Below are 21,582 nucleotides of genomic sequence, written 5' to 3' on the forward strand. Positions count from 1 at the left end.
CCCTCTGTGAATAATGCCCCTTGGAGATGTGTGCTGTAGCTCCCCTGCCATGGCCTATCTTAAGCCAAACTGAAATATGAAGTTTGTCATAGGCTCATCTTACCTCTTATTCTGTTTCCCTCTTTCCATCGGTGATGGTCTCTCATTCCTTACCCTTTCTGCCTCCTCAGCAAAGCAATCTGTGTGTGGTTGGCACATGCAGTCAGCGTGTGTGGTTGGTCCACCCCTGGCTTCATGCCTTGTGAGCTGTGACCTTGGGCAAGTTATTTAACTTTCTTTTGCTTCAAGTTTCTGACTGTAACATGAAGACAAGAATGGCATCTACCTCGTAGGGTTGTTAGCACTAAAAGAGGTAAGGTATGTGAAGTATCTAGCTCACTGCCTGGCCCCTAGATGAGTCAGTGAGTGCTAGCTAGTTTTACTGCTATTACCATGATATAGCTGCCATCAGTTGCCCAACCACCAAATACTCAAAGAACAAGGGGGCTTGGCACCCTCTAGTGAAGACAGAGATGTTAGTTAGCTCTAAAGGGTCTAACAGAATACGAGTATGCAACCCCATCCCTTTATATTCAGATGAATAAACTGAGGCACAGAGATGACAAGAACCGCCCTAAAATGCACAGCTGGTTATAGAACGGGAGACAAGAACTGAGGTCCACTGCCTCACAGCCTAATGCATTTTTCACTGCATTAAACATTTGACTAAATTTCCATGCGACCAGCAGGCTTCAGCGATCTAGTCTTCAATCATGAACAATTTCAATCAGGCATATGTATCTGTATGATTGTAATCAGCTGCTAGGAAACAAAGTTCTGATTGATCAACTCATTTTCATCCTCTTCTCCCTAACATGAGATTAATGAGACAAATACTTTGATTTATAAATTCACAGTGAAAGGCAAGGGAGTTTAGTGCTGGCCAGTTCTCCCAGGTTCCTGATGTATGGGGCTCACTCTGAGCTGTGCCCCCAACTTTCCTGATGCCAGAGAAAGAGAAACGAACTTGTGAGCCTGGGGATTGTCCCTTTCAGAGTTGAGTAGTAAAGGTTTCTCTTTGCCTGAATTAATCCCACTTGCTTTTAAGAACTCAGCATAAATCCCATTTCTTCCAAGAAGTCTCTTCCTCAACCTCCAGACTAGGTCAGTCCCTGACCCCACACTTTATGTTCCCACAGGCTCCTGAATAAATAAGTAGTGCTATCCAGACCATTGTTACTGGGAGAGTTTTTTGGAGGGGATCATATCACATATTTTCAGGTTATTTTCCCTTATGACATTTCACCAAAGAATTATGGTGATTCTCCTCTCATTGACATTAGTGGGCAAAAAAACCCTAAATTTTTTATTCTGCTGTTCTTTGTCTCACCCCTTTTTCTATTTTAGAATACCACATTGCATTTAATATTGTTGTCTTTTAATTAAAGAGCTTAGCCCTTTTCGTTTTTCTGTGACCTATTATTTTAATATTGTTTCCACCACCTTATCTTATGCTATTTGCAGTGTTTTTGCTACTTCCTTTTCTTAGATTTCAATTCTATTAATTGATTTTTTATTTGAATCATTCACTTTTGTCCCCAACTATCAGAATTTATGCAGTAACTTTTCTAATCCTTTAGTGATTTTTCCAGAAATTTTAATAGGCATAATAAAGTCTAAAGCTAATAAATATTAACTCCAATCACCTCCCGTCCAAAATACACATTAATATTTCTATGCATTCTATCTTGTCTTAAGCTCATAATACCCTATAGTTTTTATACAATGTTTGTTTAGATGTAGCAACATACTCAACTCTTTCTTTATATCAGCCCATCTTTCATTAAGACCACCCATCTGAGATTTTTTTTTTCCTTCTACTTCTTACCTTCTACTATTCTTACCTTTTTTTTTGAAGAATCTATGGGTGGCAAAATGCCTCACTTTTTCAAACTAGGACGTCAAGGTTACCAGGTTTGGCAGATGTTACAGGATAAAGGTAATTTCAGAAATAACTTGCCTTTCTGGAGCTTCATGTTCACTCTATCGAAATCTAAGGATTCCTTACCATCTTGCTGGCTCATTAATGTATATTTAAAACAGTGTATTCATCATGTTTAGTTGTTGTCAGTGGATCTGTTTAGCCTATAAGACTGTGATAGACTAAAAACAAACATCAAGAAAACTTAAATACTATAGGCTTCCATTAGAAGTAATTTTTTAAGCTTCACCACCTCCCTAAATCAGTAGCTAAAAGCTGAAATATAGTTATGATAAAATCTCCTAATTGATGGAATGCAAAATATATTAGATTTCCTGATGACTAATTATTAAGCTTCTCAAATTATTAAAATGTTATCATGGTACTGGTTCCTTAAGACTTCTGTGGTAAATTACCACAAACTGGGTGTCTTAAAATAACAGAAACTTATTCTCTCATAGTTCAGGAGGCTAGAAATCCAAAATAAATCTCTCGGTAAAGTTCATTCCTCTAGAAGTACTGTGGGAGCAATTTATTTTTAGCTCCTCGTGGCTTTCTGCAATCCTTGGTGTTCCTTGTAGCTACTTTAGTTCAACCTTTGCCTCCATCTTCACATGGCTGCTTTGCTCTTTCTGTCTCTCTGTATGTCCCCCCCCTCTTCCTGTAAGGACATCAGGCATTGGATTTAGGGCCCACCCTAATCCAGTACAACCTCATCTTAACTAAACACATCTGGAAAGACTACTTCCAAACAAGGTCACATTCTGAGGTTCTAGCTGAACACTATACAACCCTCTAAAATCACCCTGAGCTTTTTCTTAATGGTAAAGCTCCCATGCAACTTGGGGAAACAAATTTATATTGCATCATATCAGAACATACTTATTGGCCTAATATCCCTTCCCTCTGTCTTGCAGTGTCAGGCAACATTTTTATTTAGGGTAAGTTCACTATGTATTTTTAAGATCTCCTTCAAGGATTCGGTAGCCCAGAGTCCAACACTCCTTTCTTCCTACCATCTGAATTATATTTTCCAAACAACCTGACAGCAACAAATTCTTAAAATGACCCATCAGAACACAGCAAGCCACAAAAGACTTGAAAGTATTCAAAGTTTCATGACGCAGCAAGGCAAGCTAATCGGTTCAACTTCAGCAACAAACTTCACCTACCAAGGCAATTCCATGATCTGGTTCCAATCTAACTCTTCAGTCATATCTCTTGCCAAAAGTACTCTTCTGCCCTTATATCCTTCTCGTTGACAATATGTGATTCTCCAAACGTGAGATAGTATACCATGCCAATGTGCCTCTGGACATTTTGTCTGGCATGCTCTGACCCCTCTTATTTACCTGGTGATATCCTATTGTTCCTTCAGGAAAGTGATCAACAATTTTCTCCTCCATAAAGGCTTCTCTATCTGCCTGCTCAGATCATTTTTTTGCTAATACCCTTCCTAGGTACACTAGTCACGGTAGTCGGCTATTACACATTCTCACTGCGTTTAATGTAATAGTTCATCTTAAATGTCTCTCTTTACCAGAATGTAAACTCTTTTGTATCTTCAGTCCAGCACAGAGTCTTGTACATGGTTGGCACTCAATAACTATTAAATGGATTCATCAAAATGCTTATTATCTACTTATATGCCAGGCACAGTTTAGTGGGAATAAAAGAATAAATAGGGCCAGATTCTGACTTTCTGGGTATTTGTATTCTATCTCTATTGACCTCCACCTGGTATCATGAACTTTCAAACTCAGGATTTGCCACGTGCTGCCTCCGAACAATTCTGATTTTTAGAGACGTGATTTATTACACTGCTACCACTTCAAACGTAAAAATGAAACCTTTTAAGCCATCATCTGCAATTACTTCCAGACATGGAAGTAATGTTCACTTCACTCTGCCAAAATTGGTTACTTTATTAGTATATTAACCCCTGGTGTCTCTACTGCCAGACTCACACATTCATCTTTCACTTGGTGCTCATCAGGTCAGCTGCTTCCATTCCATTTAGATTTCATATTGTAAACCTTCTGAAAAGAGCAACCTTTTCTAGACTTAGGTATGCATATTGTGCAAGTTATTTACTAGGGAAACGCTTGGGCCATCTTAAGAAGCTCTAACTCTTGTCTTCTTGTGTCACAAATGAAGAAAAAGCTTGTCCTCTCCCCAACCCATCCATTTTTGAAAGCCTTATGAGTTCATTCCTCCTGGACCATGTTTCTGCCTACACTTGTCTTATCAGTGTTCCATCACATTTTGAAAGCAAAATGCCAGTTGTTCAAGTAGATGAGAATCAATATTAAAAGCATCTTATACTACTATCAATACATATCTTCACAAGAATCTGATAGTACAATTATTTTTCTTTTCAAAAGCTGGAAAGAGCTTCCTTCCCAATGGAGTGCATTATTAGCCTCGCTACTTCCAAATGCTGCAATTTTAATTAAAAGTTTTACTACATTCTCTCTTTTAAATTAACTGAAAAAGAAAACTCTAGTTTATTTTCTATTTTAGAAATTTTATGATGGGAAATTCATTGAAAAATAAATAGTAAATTCCTTGAAAAATGAAAATTTGAATCAGTGTCTTGTTCAACATAAAGGCAATTTTGCAGTTGTCCTCCTGCAAGAGTAATCTGTGGAGTTTTCTGAACAATCTGGGCTGCTGGTCTAAATTCAATTCCATTGTGTCATACATTGGTCTCATAATACTTTAAATGGTTCATTTGTACTAGTATTTCTTTTCCCTAGAGAAATTGAAGGAAACTTCAGAAGAAAATGAAACACTATATTTTGCTAATCTGAGTTTTCCACTTATTAGATTAAGGATAGGAGTTTGATCTTGTGTACTTGTGGGTGGTGGTGGTGGTGGTGTGTGTGTGGTATATATGGGAAATTGTTCTTTGCATAAAAGATAATAGGATATGGATCTGAATGATTTTACTATGTGACCTTGGGATATTCAAATAACCTCCCTATTTCTCACTGAGTGAGTAAGGTGACCTCTATGTCCCTCCTGGTTTTAACATTCTAAAACATCCTTGACTAAGATGTTGAGACCTGAATTTTTATTTCTGTCCACAAAGAGTATTGACACAAGTTTTCCAGGACAATTTCAGAAGTGTCTAGGAGAGTCCAGAAATGTCATCCATACTCTAGATGACCTTCATTTTGTTCTTCCATTTATCCAACAAGTCATCATTAAATATTCATTTCCTGCAAAAACCAAGCACCCTGCTTCCATAGTGCTTAGGCATCTTTCTAGCAGAGCCCTCACCTTATTGAATCAAAATATCTGATTAAAGTCGATCTACTCCATTAGTATGTGAATACTTATGGGGCACCTAATGTATTTCTTCCATCTCTATATTCCATGGGCCTTGCATAGTACTGAACACATAATAGATGCCAAGTTACTATTTTCTAAACTATCATAAAGCTGAGAAGAATCATGACTCTTAAACTTCACCTTGAAATTAAAATAGACTTCCTTGAGAAGTACAGTTCAAATTATATTCTTAGTGGCCTTATCAACAACTAAAGTCTTTATCTCTTGCTAGATGTAATTCCCAGCATAAGAGTAGTGAAGCTTTAAATGAAATGTCATCTTTGTGAGAAAGGATAAATCAGCATGCCTTTGTTATTGATACTTCCAGAGTCCTTGTTCTTTTAACAACCTCCCCCCAAACAAGTCAATCATTTTAGGAAAACTTTCTGATAAGTACATATATAAAAGGACGAAACCTTTCTGACAAGCCTATGTAGATAGAGAGAAAACTGTTTTTTCTTTTAGGGAGAAAGCTATGTTTGGAGAAATAAGTTATAAACCTTTGGGTAGAGGTATCTTATTTTGGGTTATACCAGAAGCATATCCTGACACAAAGATTTGGGAACAAGGGGCTTATTTGGGAGGCAGACTCTTAAAACAATGATAAGGGAATGGGATGAGAAGGAGGGAAGGAAACCAATCAACTACAGTATGTGTTACCCACTGGAGCTTAAATCTGCTGGGGAATTGTAAGAACCTGTGTAGTACACAGGCTGAGAGTCATTCCACCCAAGAGGTGAGGGACCTGGAATATCTATACATGGATATCCATCAGTCACTTGTTGAGGGGTGTCTGAGGAGGGGATATTCCTCAGCACCTCTGGCTTGACAGAGCATGGGCATATGGGTGAGCAGGCTCTGGTAACCAGTGAAAACCCTCAGACAAAGAGATACAGGTGCTCACTGATAGCTTTCAGGCCTGCCTATACTCATAGGTATTTGCATGAGAAAAGACTAGAGATTCAAGGATCAGAGGAAACAAGGATGTAAAACTGGAATAAAGAAATGGAGACGCAATCTAAGCAGAAACTATCATTTGAAACAGCAAACTAACAGCCCCAGCAGTAAAGTGGCTGATGGAATTTTATGCACAGAAATGTTCAATTTGTGGTTGTTTATATTGCTGAGATGTAAAACTTTCCTCTGCAACCAGCCCAATTCTAAATTTTCTGCATAGTCAGCTTCACATAAAGCCCTTGTGAGTGGGTTTTTTGTTTCTTTATTTGTTTTGTTTTTATTGAAACTGAGGAAAGACTTGAATTTCATAGTTTGGTTCAATGTGATGTAGAACAAAGGCAGGGCAAGCAAGATGCAGGCATGACCCCTAATTCTGAAGAAGCAGAAATTCACAGCTGCAGGTGACCATGAGGCTATGAGCACCTCAAGAGTTTTCAGATCTTTTGAGGAGAGGTGTAGAATTATCTACTTAGTTGATTTGTAGAAAACTTACCCAAATTTCAAAGGTCAGAGACACAGCTAACATGCCAGATGCACATGGAATCAATCTTTTACATCTTAACAGTTCATCTCCCAGAACTCCAACCAGCCACTACAAGGATCCCCTAACTACACCTGAAATGCTGTATCACATATTCGAAAATAATGGTTGAGAAGTGACTCACCTTCCACTTTCCCAGAACAAAGATAAGTCTAAAATGCCATGTGGCCATGTGCTGGACCAATTTCTGCCTTGTTTCTAAAAAACTGACTATGAGAACTTGAGCACCTACCAAATTTGTCTGATCCATCACTTTCCAGGGGAGATCTTCAATGTCTGTCCATGCTTTACTAACTCTAAGATTTTCAATTTATTTTAAACATTTATAAACACAGCATTAGACTGCAGGAACTTTGAAGGCCAAGGTCAAATTTTATTTATATTCTGATTAGAGTGCTCTTTGTCCTTCTCGCAATTTCATCAAAACTTTCTGATGTTCCAGTCAGTGTTGATTTCCAATGACTAGTCTCTCATTGCATCCTGTCTATCTGCTCACAGATCTGTCAAGCACTTATCACATAGTGTTTACATGCCTCTAGAGAATGAGCTCCTTAAAACAGAGCATTAAACTTTCATCTCTGTAACCATAGCACTGAGCTATGAATGTAACAATTACTTAATAAATCGTTGTTGAATAAATCAGTGAGTAAATGGGTAACTGTCTTCTGTCCCCCATAGCTCCTAACACACTTTGGTGATAATGCAAGTTAATAAAGTTTGTATTGAATGATTTTGTTCAAGATCTTCCAGAATTGTTTTAAGGCATTTAGAGAGGTAGTCAGAGTGATGACGGTAAGAATCTGCTTGAGCGGGGAGAAGTGAGTCTTTTCACCTATAGATTGAAACCATGTAGAACTCCTTGTTTTGAATATCTTCAAATGAAAGTATTTAGGATTTTAATATTATACAGCCTTTTAAATCTAATATTACAGATAGAGTAGAGAAGATGTTTTATTCTGAAATTCCTTCTGTTTCAAGATACACTAGTGGAAAGTGATTGGATTTGCTTCACACAAGATTATTACTGTCATTAAATATTTATTAAGATTCTAATGTAAGTCAAACATTTGCTAGGTGTTACAGAAACTATACAGCAGAAAATGTGGCTCTTGCCATCAAAGGGATTTCATTAAAGTGGGAAACAATTCATAGAGTAAATATAGATATACCAATCCAAAACAGTATGCAATATGTGCCCAATATGTGGACCATAAGTTCTACAAGGTTTTAAAGGACTGAGAGAGACTGGCCAGGTTGAGGCATCCACAATAAAGGCAAGAGGTACTTCATGAATTTAGATGTAGGATGAGTACCTCAGAAAGGTAACTGGAGAGCACATAGGAAAAAGAGATACATATAGGCACATGAGCAAACCATACCACAGACTGGGACTGAAGCTCACATGCTGCTCATTATGTAAAATAATGTTAGTATTTGATATTGGGTTAAATCAACAGGAAAATTCTAGTCAGTAAATTTCTCCCAGGAATTCTTTTGTGGTGAAGTCAACTCACACACATATCAGCCAAGAAATATTTGCAAGGTTCCCTTAAGAACTGTGCCTGTAAGTTATACCTAGATCTGCTGCCTTTCCCACTTTGAGTCATCACTAAGTATTACATGGAAAGACAAAGAAGAGAGAGTAGGAAATATGACAGAGGTTGTAGGGGAGGAAAATAATTTTCCCTCTACCCTTTTGAGTTCTTAGTTGAGACGCCTGAAATAAGACAGATTAACAACAGAAAAACTAATAGAAGTTTATTAACATTTCTACTTAATGTATACATAGGACATACCTAGCAAAAAATGAGTAACTCTTCAAGGTCAGAATTACATGTCATCTTAAGAGAGAAAGAGGAGGAAGAATGTAGGAGATGGAGGATGTAGGTCTCTTAGGGGAGAGTAAATGATTTTTAGGAAAGACAAATAGGCCTTTAGGAGAATAGATAAAAGGTGTGATAGTTTGTGACAAAGTTTAAGTGTGGTCTTGTCTTCTCTCCTGTGATAAGAGTCAATCTTCCCTGATTGATGAAACTCCTGGGAAGGAGATCTATGACAATTGAGTTTCTTTTGGAGGATCTGTCTTTAGGCAGATAAAGGATTTCAGAGAAAACCTCTCCCTGTATTAGCTCTTTTTCAAGTGACTAAAGAGAAAAAAAAAAAAAAATCAATATTCCAAAGCGGTATATTTTGGCGTGGTAGCCTGCTACCTTTCAAGATCAAGAACTCTGATTTTAGACACAAACAAACCTACATTTGAATTCTGACACTTTCTAGCTGTGTAGTGTGTCTCTGGGCAGTTACTTAAGAGGACTTAAAAGTCTGTTTTTTTCTTCTGCAAAATGAGTGAGAGGACAATGCTTATTTCATAGAATTTCTGTGAGAACTTAATGTGTGAAATTGTTTAAAGCACTTAACATGGTATTTGGCACATATTCATGCTTAATAAACATTTATAGTTTTTATTGTACAACTTGGCTGTATAACTTGCAGTGAAAAGGAAAAATGGTTCAGAAAAGAAGATATATGGTTAAGCAAAACATTATTCCTGATATTCACTTCAGCTTCAGCTCTGTTTAATATTCTCCTCTGTCTCATTATCAAGGCTTTGGAAGGTTTAGAGAATCTATACAAAGATCCCCACTATTCCCTTAACAGAATCCCAACCACAAGAAATGCATAAATTAAGCTACTACTTAAGCTATAAGAACAGCATCCTTAAGACTAGAAGAATTGTTTTCATTGCACCATCTTGCATCTGTCACCTTGTCCCATTTATCACCATAGCCCCGTTCTTGCTGCCTTGTTATTTTTAATTAATGTTTCATCATTACACCATTTTTATTTATATATGTGACATTTAATTTTTTAAGAGATAAATGCAGTCCAGTAGGAATGTGGTGGTTTTTGTTTGTTTGTTTAGTTTTTTTTTTTTTTTTCTCTGATAGAACCCATCTTTAGTTTTATAAAAGAATATTAGAGCTATAATGCACTCAGACATTTTGAGGACATTGAAGGGAAAACCCAGACATTAAAGGGTAAACTTTTTTCTTCTTCCTTTCCAGGTTGTTTGGATGGTCTAATAATCTATCTCATGTTAATTTGACTAACAGGAGAAAAACAAATTAAATTATATACATATGGGAGCCACCCAGAGACCTGAAGACTCCAAAGCATGAACGTGATTGAGATTTGTATTATCATCCTGAGCTAAGGAGAAGAGGGTAGAGTCTGGGGCTTTAAAGTGGAGAAAGACAATTCATAGGAAGATGAGAAGACCAAATGTTTGGTAAACAAATGCTCACCATGCCATGTAGATAAGTCTTTCTGATATAAAAATCTTATCTCTGGTAATAGCTTTTTTTCTGGTACATGCCCCATGTCAAAATTCTTTTAGGTAGTTAAGAGAGAGGTAACAAGTTTTTCCCCGAGTCTGCTAGGTATTAATTGCCTTCAGCTACAAACAATTCCTATGTCATAGTGGCTCATTTTGGGATGATGTATTCTGCTCCCCCCTCAACTCTACCTAGTCTAACTCATTCATTTTATGCAGAAAGAATCAAGGCTCACAGAAGTTAAGCCCAGTGTCACACAGATTTGCAAAACATGTTGGTTGGATAAATGTTAAAATTCGCATTATATGCCTTTAAAACCAATCTTCTTTCTACTACTTTAACCACAATAAAGTTAAATTTAAAAATTTCACCCAATGCTTCTAAAAGTCATATAGACCTTTAAGCATGAATACCACCTTAACTTTGATCATAAGTGACAAGTCAAGATGCACAGAAAGAAATAAGACCTCAGACTGTAACCACAGAATCAGCTCAAAATGGTCCCATCCTATTTAATGGGACACTGAGTTGTTTTTAGAGACAACAGACCAAAACTGCAAGACATGCCACCAAAGTACTCACAGAGGAGAGAACTTTGGCCTCTAGTGGCACCCGGAACCAAATTCTCCCACCTCACACTCCCTGACATACACAGAACCAAAGGACAACAACATAACTGGAGCATAAACACCCAAATCCTTTCAAAAGCAAAGCGTCCATTGTCCAGGAAGATCCAGTGTTGATGCCACTTTACCATAAATGAACAAGTTCCAAAGTCCTTCAATTAAAACTTGCCCCATCAGCACTTCCACATTCCTGTTTCCCGTCACCCCTTAAAAACCCTTAACCTAGTCCAAGAAGAAAGAGGGATGTGAGGCACTGTTAGGTCTTCCACCTTCTCGGTTGGAGCCTTCTTGATCAATTAGTCTTTCCTGACTTCAAACTCTGACAGTTTGAGTTTTGGCCTTTGGAAGAGTTGGGCCCATGAACTTGGGTTTGGTAACAAAACTGAAACCCTTTGCTTTGGCCTTGGACCTGTGGGAGTATGCAGAAAAACACAGAATTTTGAAAGTTGCCACGAGTTGCTTTACTCAAGACTCAGAGTTCAATAAGCCATCTGTACTTAACCCCAGGTTTTCAGGACTCTTTTAACATATTTGAGAATTTTGAATTGTATTCCAAAGGCTCATAAAAGTATTTGAAGCTTCCTGGCTTTTATCTTAAAGCGAGTGTTTAAAAAAATGAACACACTTTTCTTCCTGAGCTAGAGTGTCAGCTAATATATTGTGGTGAAACTGACCTAACTACAAATAGCCCCTAACTTTCCAACATGCTCCCTGCATCCTTTTCCTACCCAACATGAGCTCTGTGTCCTTCAGTACTGAGTGGAAGGCTTTTCCTGATTCTGCAGCTGCAACACTCCCAACATATGATGGAATTTATGGAATTCTATGAATGTTGTCATTAGCACCCAAATAGAGGAGAGGAAATGACTATTTTAATCAGTAATTGAAATTAGTTCCAAACTAAGCATTAGGAAGAAAGAGACCTGCAGACAATTAGGGCTCCTGTGGTTGTTCAGTGAAAGGCTGGTTTAGAGTTTCTACATTCTTCTATAATTCAAGGTACTAATTTATGGTCATTATGTTCTGCATCCGATCAGGAAATTCCCTACCTGGGTTTACAAGAAAGGTTGTTTACCATGGTGGTACCTGACTAGTTTCATTGAATTAATAAAATGAATAAGTCTCAATGCACTAACAACTTTAGTCCTTAGATACCATGTATACCCTGGAGAAGGTCAGGATAAGGACAGATGCTACGGTCCACTGGGCCTGTAGCTTTTAGTCTTTATTCTGCATCAACCTCCAGTTTCTGCCACTATCCCAAACTTCAGTGTTTCTAACTGCTTTCTGAGTTGGCTATCTCCCAGCTAAGGCCATATCCAATTATTTATTAATTTAAAAATATAGGTGCCTTCTCAGTCCTGCCCTCTCCAGACAATATAATGTATCCAAAATTAAACTCATTCCTCAAAATCTCTTCCATCTTTTCCACTGTATATCTTGGTAAGTAGCAACATCATCTACCCACAGTAGTTATTCTCTCCCAATTCTTACTCTTCTCATTCAATCTCTTAAAAAGTTTTTAAGTTCTATATTCTGAATATCTTGGTTGCAACTCTCCTGTCCATCCTCATTGCCATGAATGCTGTTCGTGGATGTACCACATTTCTCCTGAAATATAACAGCTGTTTCATAGTTGTTCTACCTTCCCCTATTTTTATCTTATATATATTCACATTGCTAATTTTTTGAATGTTTAATTTTTGCTAAACACTTGAAATGTATTATCTTAGTTAAATTGATAAAACCTGGGAGATAAAACATTTTTGATTGTATTAACCACACATTAATAGGATCAAGAACTAAGAGAGTCTTCGTTACCATTACTTAACTATTCTAGGAAATCCTCACCCATGAAGGTAAAGTTGTAAATAATATTATTGTTTGTCTAAGAAACTTCCTTAAAATTCATTTGAACAGACTGCTCAACTAGCTCTCCTCTCCAGACCACAGATAGCTAATCAAGATTTATAGTGCTTATTGTATAATAAAAAATATATATAGTCTTTGACCCCAGTTACTGGCACAGAGCTCCTAAAACCCGTGGAATTTCCTGAGTGATAATAATGTCTTTTGCTGTTCGTAATGAGTCCTTTTCAACCATACTTGTGTTATGCTAATGAGGTTGTGAGGAGCTATAAACAGCTTCATGTTGGGAGTTGTTCACCAAAGAAGCCAACTGCACAATTGGTGTTGGACTTTTCAGCCCCACCCCCAGACCTCTACAGAGGGGATACGGACTGAAAATTGAGTTCAGTGACATAGCCAATGATTTAGTTAATCATGCCTATGTAATGAAACTCCATATAAAAACCCATGAACAGTGAGATTAATAGAATTTCCTGATCTGTGAACATTGATGTGCTGGGAGGGTGTAGTGCCCAGAGAGGACATGGAAACTCTATCCTTTTCCCCAGACCTTTCCCTATGTATTTCTTCATCTGGCTGTTTGTTCGTACTCTTTATAATAAACCAGGACTCTTAAGTACAATGCTTTTTGAGTTCTAGGAGTCATTCGAGTGAATTATCAAACTTGAAGGAGAGTTGTCAACTCCCATGTTTGCAGTCAGCCTGGCAGAAGAACAAATAGCCTGAGGGATACCTGAGACTTGCAGATGGTGTCTGAAGTGGGGGCGATCTTTTGCTCTTAACTTGTGGGGTCTGCGGTAACTCCAGGTGTTACCAGTCCAAAGTTCATGTGCCTGATGCTTTGAAAGGCCAAAACTCAAAACATCAGTTTCGAGTAAGGAAAAAACCAGTATATTAATCAAGAAGGCACCAACTGAGAAGATGGGCGACTTAGTGGTTCCTCAAACCCATCTTCCCAAAGTACAGAGTTCAGGCTTCTTGTATGTGAGGGGAAGGGGAAATGGGAAAGGCAAGAAGTGATTGACCAGTGCAGACATCCGGGCACCAGCAGAGGTCTGAGGAAGATTGTGCTAGTTGATGTGAGTCCAGTCAGGTTCACAGGTTTCTGTAAATCTTTGATAAACAATACATATTTCCCTTATCTAATCAAGCCCAGAGCAGGATTCCTCTAATGATTAGCTTGTCTGTATACAAGACTAAGCAGAAGCTATTAGCCCAAAGACCCTGGGAATAAAGTAGGCTTGAACAAGATAGAGTCAGAGAGAGAGAGTGGGCCGGCCCGGTGTCTCAGGCGGTTAGAGCTCCATGCTCCTAACTCCAAAGGCTGCCGGTTTGATTCCCACATGGGCCAGTGGGCTCCCACAAGTTCAATCCCTCGAGTCCCGCAAGGGATGGTGGGCTCCGCCCCCTGCAACTAAAATTGAACACGGCACCTTGAGCTGAGCTGCCGTTGAGCTCCTGGATGGCTCAGTTGGTTGGAATGCGTCCTCTCAACCACAAGGTTGCCGGTTCGACTCCCGCAAGGGATGGTGGGCTGTGCCCCCTGCAACTAGAAAAACGGCAACTGGACCTGGAGCTGAGCTGCACCCTCCACAACTAAGACTGAAAGGACAACAACTTGAAGCTGAACGGCACCCTCCACAGCTAAGATTGAAAGGACAACAACTTGACTTGAAAAAAAAAAAAAAGTCCTGGAAGTACACACTGTTCCCCAATAAAGTCCTGTTCCCCTCCCCCAATAAAATCTTAAAAAAAAAAAAAAAAAAAAGACAGAGTCAGAGAGACAGGATTTTACTCTGTTGACACAGTAGTGTCAGAATTTAATTGAATCATGCAACACAAATTTAGGTATCACAGAGTAATTGGAATGGAGCTCTTCTCCGGTCAAAAGGTAGCTCAACTCTGCAAATTCCTTACTTGTCAAACATCTGTTTACTCACTAAAATGTACTTCAAAACTCTCCCTTACGTCCACCAATCCAAAACTATATTTGGAACTTTCTCTAACACCTGTCAGGCACTAGTATTGAAAGACCAGTTTAAACTAACCAGAAACCTAATAAATATTCTTCCTTGTCCTTTCCCTTCTGATCATTTGGTCAAAGTGATGTTCTATCCCCCTGCAGTGAGTAATGCACTTGACTCTACTTTAACAAAAGATTATATGAGTGGTATTTTTAGGAAGTCAGCAGTCAAATCCTGTGAGGAAGGTACTACTACTATCCGTATCTTAAAGATATGAAAACTGAATAACAGATTCATTGGGTAACTTGCCCAAAGTCACATACCCATTAAATGATGCAACCCTGCTTTGCTTCTAAAAGCAACTTCTTTTTTGTCTTCATAAACAAGTGGATTAAAATAATGTCACTTAAGTCTTAAACAAGTAGATTTGAAATTATATTAAACCAATATACAACATAAATGTTCATCTTTTTCTAATTCTAATCCAAAAGAAGAAAGTGTTTTGTGACTTGAAAGTGTCAGAGCTATTATTTTTTCATCAGCTTCCAGTTTTTTGAGTGCCCAGTTACCATGGCCATTAATAAGTTTTATCCTTGCCATTCCAGGTTATAAGCCATCTCCCTAAAACTTAAGGTAATTCAGGTTGAGTTTCTGTTCTTGCAAATCCAGAGTCTTTAACTAATTCAAGAGATAAGAGAAATCTTGAAAGAAATCAATGATTGAAAAATTCTCCTGTATTTTTCACAATGGTAAAAGGAAATTACTTACTATTTTACTTTTGAATTACCCACTAAACAAAATTCTCTTCAAATTAACATGGCTCAGAGGTATATAAAACTCAAAGAAGTAAGGCATAATGAGATAGCACTTAATTGCTTTATCTAAGGATTGGACTCCAGGTCCAGATAGAATGTACAGCAGGACTTTGAATATAATTATAGACCTGTTCATTATTGTCATCCACAGAAGCAATATATGAAGAATTCTGGAGCAAGTCAGAGAAACTTGGACATAGCTTGTCTCTTGTCGGTAGAAAAGATTACAGAAAGACACTTCAGAGAAAAACTAGGCATGCTCTTTTTGTCAGAGACTATAAAAGGAGCTACATCTCAGGAAGGATTAGAAACTTTAAAATACAAGGTCTGACAATTAAGTTCGCGAACTTGTCACCGTGCATTGACATTGGCAGCACTATACAAATAGCTCAGTAAGATTTCATAACCTTGATATATCAGTGTCTCACAGCTGTGTTCATGTCGACGTGTGCTGGTGTCTTACTGAGTGGAGTTCATTATTGTTGTTGCGTATTTTTGTGTGCCATCACGAGAATGTCTGAGCTTGAATTAGAGCAAAGAACAAACATTAAATTTCTTGTTAAACTTGGCAAGAGTGGAAGTGAAATCAGGGACATGTTAGCCCAAGTTTATGGGGGTAATGCCATGAAAAAAATGGCAGTGTACAAATGGATGAAATGTTTTTCTGAGGGGAGAGAACGTGTCACTGATAAGGACAAGTCAGGGCGGCCAGTAACAAGCAGAATTGATGAAAACATTGCAAAAAGTCATCGAATTGTGCATCAAAATCATCGGTTGACTGTGAAAAGCATAGCAGACCAAGTAAACATCGATAGAGAAACAGGAATATCCTAACTGAAGATTTAAGTTAGGAATATCTTAACTGAAAATCTTGACATGAGGAAGGTGTGTGCAAAAATGGTACTGAAAGAGCTCTTGCATCACGACAATGCACCAGCTCACACAGCACTGTCTGTGAGGGAGTATTTAGCCAGTAAACAAATAACTGTATTGGAACACCCTCCCTACGCACCTGATCTGGCCCCCAATGACTTTTTTCTTTACCCAATCGTAAAGGAAATATTGAAAGGAAGACATGTTGATGACATTCAGGACATCAAGGGTAATACAACAACAGCTCTGATGGCCATTACAGAAAGAGTTCCAAAATTGCTTTGAAAGGTGGACTAGGCATTGGAAATGATGCATAGCTTCCTAAGGGGAGTGCTTCAAAGGTGACCATAGTGATCTTAAGCAATGAGGTATGTTGCACTTTTTCTAGGATGAGTTCATGAACTTAACTGGCAGACCTCGTAGCTCGATTCTGTGTTCATATTCCAAAGTATGCCAGTGGAGAGAAGAATTTGATATAAAATTAGAAGACAATTTTACACACAGATCCCTTTGTCCCTTTTGTTCAGAATTTAAATATTGATTTAGGTGAAGTCATCACATGCATATATATCGAGTTTATACATGAAACATAGTGGACATCTGTCAGGATCTCCTAGTAAAGAATCATAATTCAAACTGACATGTTAGTGTCAGGAGCTCTAATCAACAAGATAACATTTAACGTCCGTTGCCCACTGCCACTGCCCTAAATCATACCCTTATCATCTCTCATTAGGATGACTGCAACAATCTCTAACCTCCATACTTAGCCATGGTCTATACCTTCAGACCTTACTCTTCTGCAGTGCCAGGAAGTTCTTTACAAAATACAAATCTGATTATGCTTCTCTCATGCTTTAAAAATCCTCACTGTGCCACCATTTCCTACAGGATAAAATCTGAAGCCCTCGGCATAGTGCATAAGGCAGTTCATTCCAGCCTATCACTCCAGCCTTGTCCCCTGCAGCATCCGCCAGTGTGTCCGTCTGTGGATCCATCCCAACAACTCCTCTGGCATTCCTCAAACAGAGCCAGGCACTTACACCCCTGCAAGGGTTTGCACACACTGCTCTTGCGGCTCTGTCCTCATGCCCCTCTCCATCTGGACAATCCATTCGCCCTTCAACATGGGACTGGATGGCCCTGTCCCTGATGACATTTCCTTGCTCCTTCCCCAGTTCGTTAGCCATTTCTTCCTCTCTGCTCCCATAGCACATTTTTGAGTTTGTGTTTTAAAACTTACACATGCTATCTGTTTCCTGCCAGTGCCTTGAACTGGACCACGAATACTTCTAGGACTCAGGAGCCAGACCACCTAGAATGAATTTCTAACTCTTCTATTTCCCGACTGTTTGACATCAGTCAAGCTACCTAATCTCTTTTTGCCTCAATTTCATCATTTGTGAAATGGGAATAATAACAGTGCCTAATTCATCGGGTTGTTGTATGGATTAAATGAGCCAGTATGCGTCCAACCTTGCTGTCATGCATCCAAATCTTTGTCTCACTCTCTAACCAAGGGCTTCTTTGAATCTTTATTTCAGATTTAATGGGAGCTGGGAAAGTACTAGTGACAGACAGCCCTCAGGGTAGCAGTGAGAGAGCAGAGACAGGGAGAGATTGCACTCTGACAGAAAACTCAGAGGGAAGAATTTGATATGCAGCTTTGCCATGAATGAATTAATTAATTAATGAATAAAGTTAAGCAACCATCTAAGTGCATGTAGAGAGGAAAGAACAGGGTGAAAAAGATCTGAATGTAAAAAAGCCTGAAGATATAAATGATTCAAGTGTCAGCATAAATAACAATATAATATACAAGTATCACTTCAAAATTATGACACTTTGAGAGTAGTGTGAAGTTGGTTATTTTACTTTATAATAAAACTATAAGCTCATATTTATGGAGCACTTATTACACATAACATCATTCCAAATGTTTATATTTGTTATCTCATTAAATCTTTACAATAACTCTGTTACAGATGGGGAAACAGCATCAAGTAGTTAAGTAAATTGCTCAAGGTCATACAACTGGTAAGAGGCAGAGCTGGGAGTTGAGCTGAAACTGACTGGGCTGTTAGCCACTAGTTACAATTCAAATGCATGTGAACAAAGGATTCATTAAGAAATTTCAAGTGCTTCAGAAAATGCACAGCTATTGCAGGTTAAGTGCCAGCCCAAAAATATGTAGGCAAAAATTCTCAAGACTTTAACATTTTACGTAGCTCCCGAAATGGAGCAATTTATCTCCAAAATTCTAAGGTCAAATAGCTTGAAATATCAGTATTCAGATATACATAGAATTTTCTAACGGTCATTGTGTGTAAGAGAGGAGGGGTAAGGTGAGGTGAAGGAGGAGAAAAGGAAGGCAATGAGAGGATTATTGGTCGTCATACTGTAACAATGCTGAGTCAATACTATCAGACACAATAATCCCAGTAAGCCCTCAAGTGCAGCAGGCATTAAAACTAAAGGTATTCCATTTCACCAATTCATTTCAACAAATACTTATTGAGCATTTACTATGTGAGGTTGTGCTCAGTGCTGATGTGAGAGAAGCTCAGCCTGTAGAGGGAGAAGAGACACTTGAATAGCTCACATGACACCGGCAAGTGCTGTGATGGAGGGACAAGAAGGAGAAGGGGAGCATTTGAAATGCCCTGGGCCTTGGGGAAGTCTCCTGAGAAAGGTGATTCCTGAGCCAAACCTTTAAGAATGTGCTGAGGGGAGAGACAGACAGTCGTAAAACTTGGTTTCTTTCAAGGCAGGGGGAATAGCCTGAGCAAATGTTCAGAAGCTCAGTACGAGCAAAGGTCTCCAAGCTCCATGATGCAGAGTTCTGTGGTGATGTTTGTGGTGCTTCATGCTCAGGTGCATGCTGACCTTGCCCTACATCCAAAAATATGTGCTACTCCATAAAGAAAGAATGAGCTCTGTTTTGAGATTACTCCCATTTGAACATGGGATAAGAAATCTGCATTCTTTCAGTATCTCTTCTTCCTGTCCTCTCCTAAGGAAGTCATTCTCCGCTATTCCATATAATCTTTGTCTAAACAAACCTTTGAAAAAAAACAAATTCTTGTGTAAGGAATCTGTAAACTTCTATTGCACACCCCTTAAAAATTTTAAGACATCTATGTTATGCCTACAATACATGTACTTGACCTGCTCCAACATTGCTGAGCGTTACATGGGGTTCGACTATACAATGGCTTTATATATCTTTCCTGAGGGAATTGTATGTGGTAGAAAATTGTATTCTGGTGCTGTTTGTCCAAGGTTCTTGATGTACTTGTATATTTTTAACAAAAAACTCATCGTTCTCTTAAATGTGCTATTAATCTTTACAGGTACATCTATTATTGTGGAATGTAGTGTTTGAGTCTGATATTCTTAGAGTTCTGTGGAGTCATTTGTTTTGAAGTTTGGCTTATCTAAAGTACTTTTATCTGTCCATATCCAGTGAAACCTGTGGCAGCATTTTTAAATTACTAAATTGTGTATTTAATTGGTATAGTGGACATGTGTTGAGGCATTTCCTCCATCCATTTTGCTCACCTCCTTCCATAAGAGCACCCAGAGCTTTATTTGGTTATCTCTCAACACACCATGTACTTTGTATATCGTTAACCCCTTTTCCAGCTTTAGGAATGGCCTTCATGTAACCCAATGAAGGTAATGTAACTATTACCACCAGAAACGCATATTTAAGTAAATTAATGCATGGAATTCCCCTGGGCAGGCAATTTGGGTCACAGTGGGCATGTGGCCCAATAATCCCAATAAGCCCTGGGATAAACTTAGGCAGGTTTCCTGGGGGCTTATTAGAAAGACAATCCCTTTGCTCTTCTCAGAGAGCTAGCAGAGGAAACACGCTCTCTCCTTCTGGTCTATAAATGATGAGAATGTGAATCCTGGAACTGCAGCAGCCTCTTTGCCCCTATGAAGGGAGCTGTCCTGAGAATGAAGCCAATATACTGGTAGGGCAGAGCTGAGAGAATCATCACAAAGAAACAGAGCTAGTATCAAACCATGCTTATGCCTATATTACATGTAACATCACTTTTATGAGCCATTACATCTCAGAGAGACTGTATCGTGCAGCTCTTTTAGCTGTAATCCACTGTTATTACAGTAGAACCGACTTAGTATAGAGAGGAAGAAGCATATTCTATAATCTATTGAGTAAGTCTTAGCTTTTTTGTGAGCCTGTCTCTCTGGGCTCTGTCTTCCACAAGGGTTTCTTACCCTTCTCCAGTAGTATAGCTACCCACTTTCCTATTTTCTTCTTTGTCTGTAGAGTCCCTAAACTATGAGGTCAGACAATTAAGTTCGTGAACTCATCGTAGAAAAAGTGCTGTGTCACCTATGATCACCTGCGAAGTACTCCCCTTGGGAAGCTATGCACCAATTCCAGCACCTAGTCCACCCTTCAAAGCAATTTTGGAACTCTTTTTCTGGAATGGCCATCAGAGCTGTCATCATATTACCCTTGATGTCCTGAATGTCATCCAAATGTCTTCCTTTCAATATTTCCATTATCTTCAGGTAAAGAAAGAAGTCATTGGGGGCCAGATCAGGTGAATAGGGAGAGAGTTCCAATACAGTTATTTGTTTACTGGCTAAAAGCTCCCTCAGACAGTGCTGTGTGAGCTGGTGCATTGTCGTGATGCAAGAGCCATGAATTGTTGGCGAAAAGTTCAGGTTGTCTAACTTTTTCACGCAGCCCTTTCAGCACTTCCAAATAGTAAACTTGGTTAACTTTTTATTCACTTGGTACAAATTCATAATGAATAATCCCTCGGATATAAAAAAAAAAAAGTTAGCAACATCATTGCAACAAGTTCCCAAACTTAATTGTCATACCACATATATCCTTGAAGCCCTAACTCTTTTGATTGTGTCTCTACACCCCTCCCCCTATCTCCTTCAGTGACACACAAAGCTGGAGGGAGCTGGAAATAGTCCCTGATGGGTTAAGTGGGGAAGAGAAGAGTTCCAAGCTCACCACTTTGCCTAGCTCCCTACTGCAGAGCAGAGCAGCTCAACCTTTCACCAATCTAGTTGATTCTTCTTCAGGTTGTTCAGGTTCCTCTGGGGCTATGTTCCTACGTGAAGAGTTATTTGGGAGAGGTGATGCCAGAGGGAGAAGGACACTGACGGAGACTCTGGTTCAGGCTGTGCCCATCTCAAGCTTCTCCCTTCAAAAGATCCTGGTCACAGCATTGGGGGTTTAGTAGATGCTGTGGAGTTCTCTGTTCAAGTCTGGAAAATGCACTCATTACGCAAACATTGAATGAAAG

Source organism: Rhinolophus sinicus, chromosome 14 (assembly GCF_057876585.1).
Source record: "Rhinolophus sinicus isolate RSI-liver-muscle chromosome 14, RSI-T2T, whole genome shotgun sequence".
In the NCBI taxonomy this organism is placed as follows: domain Eukaryota; kingdom Metazoa; phylum Chordata; class Mammalia; order Chiroptera; family Rhinolophidae; genus Rhinolophus; species Rhinolophus sinicus.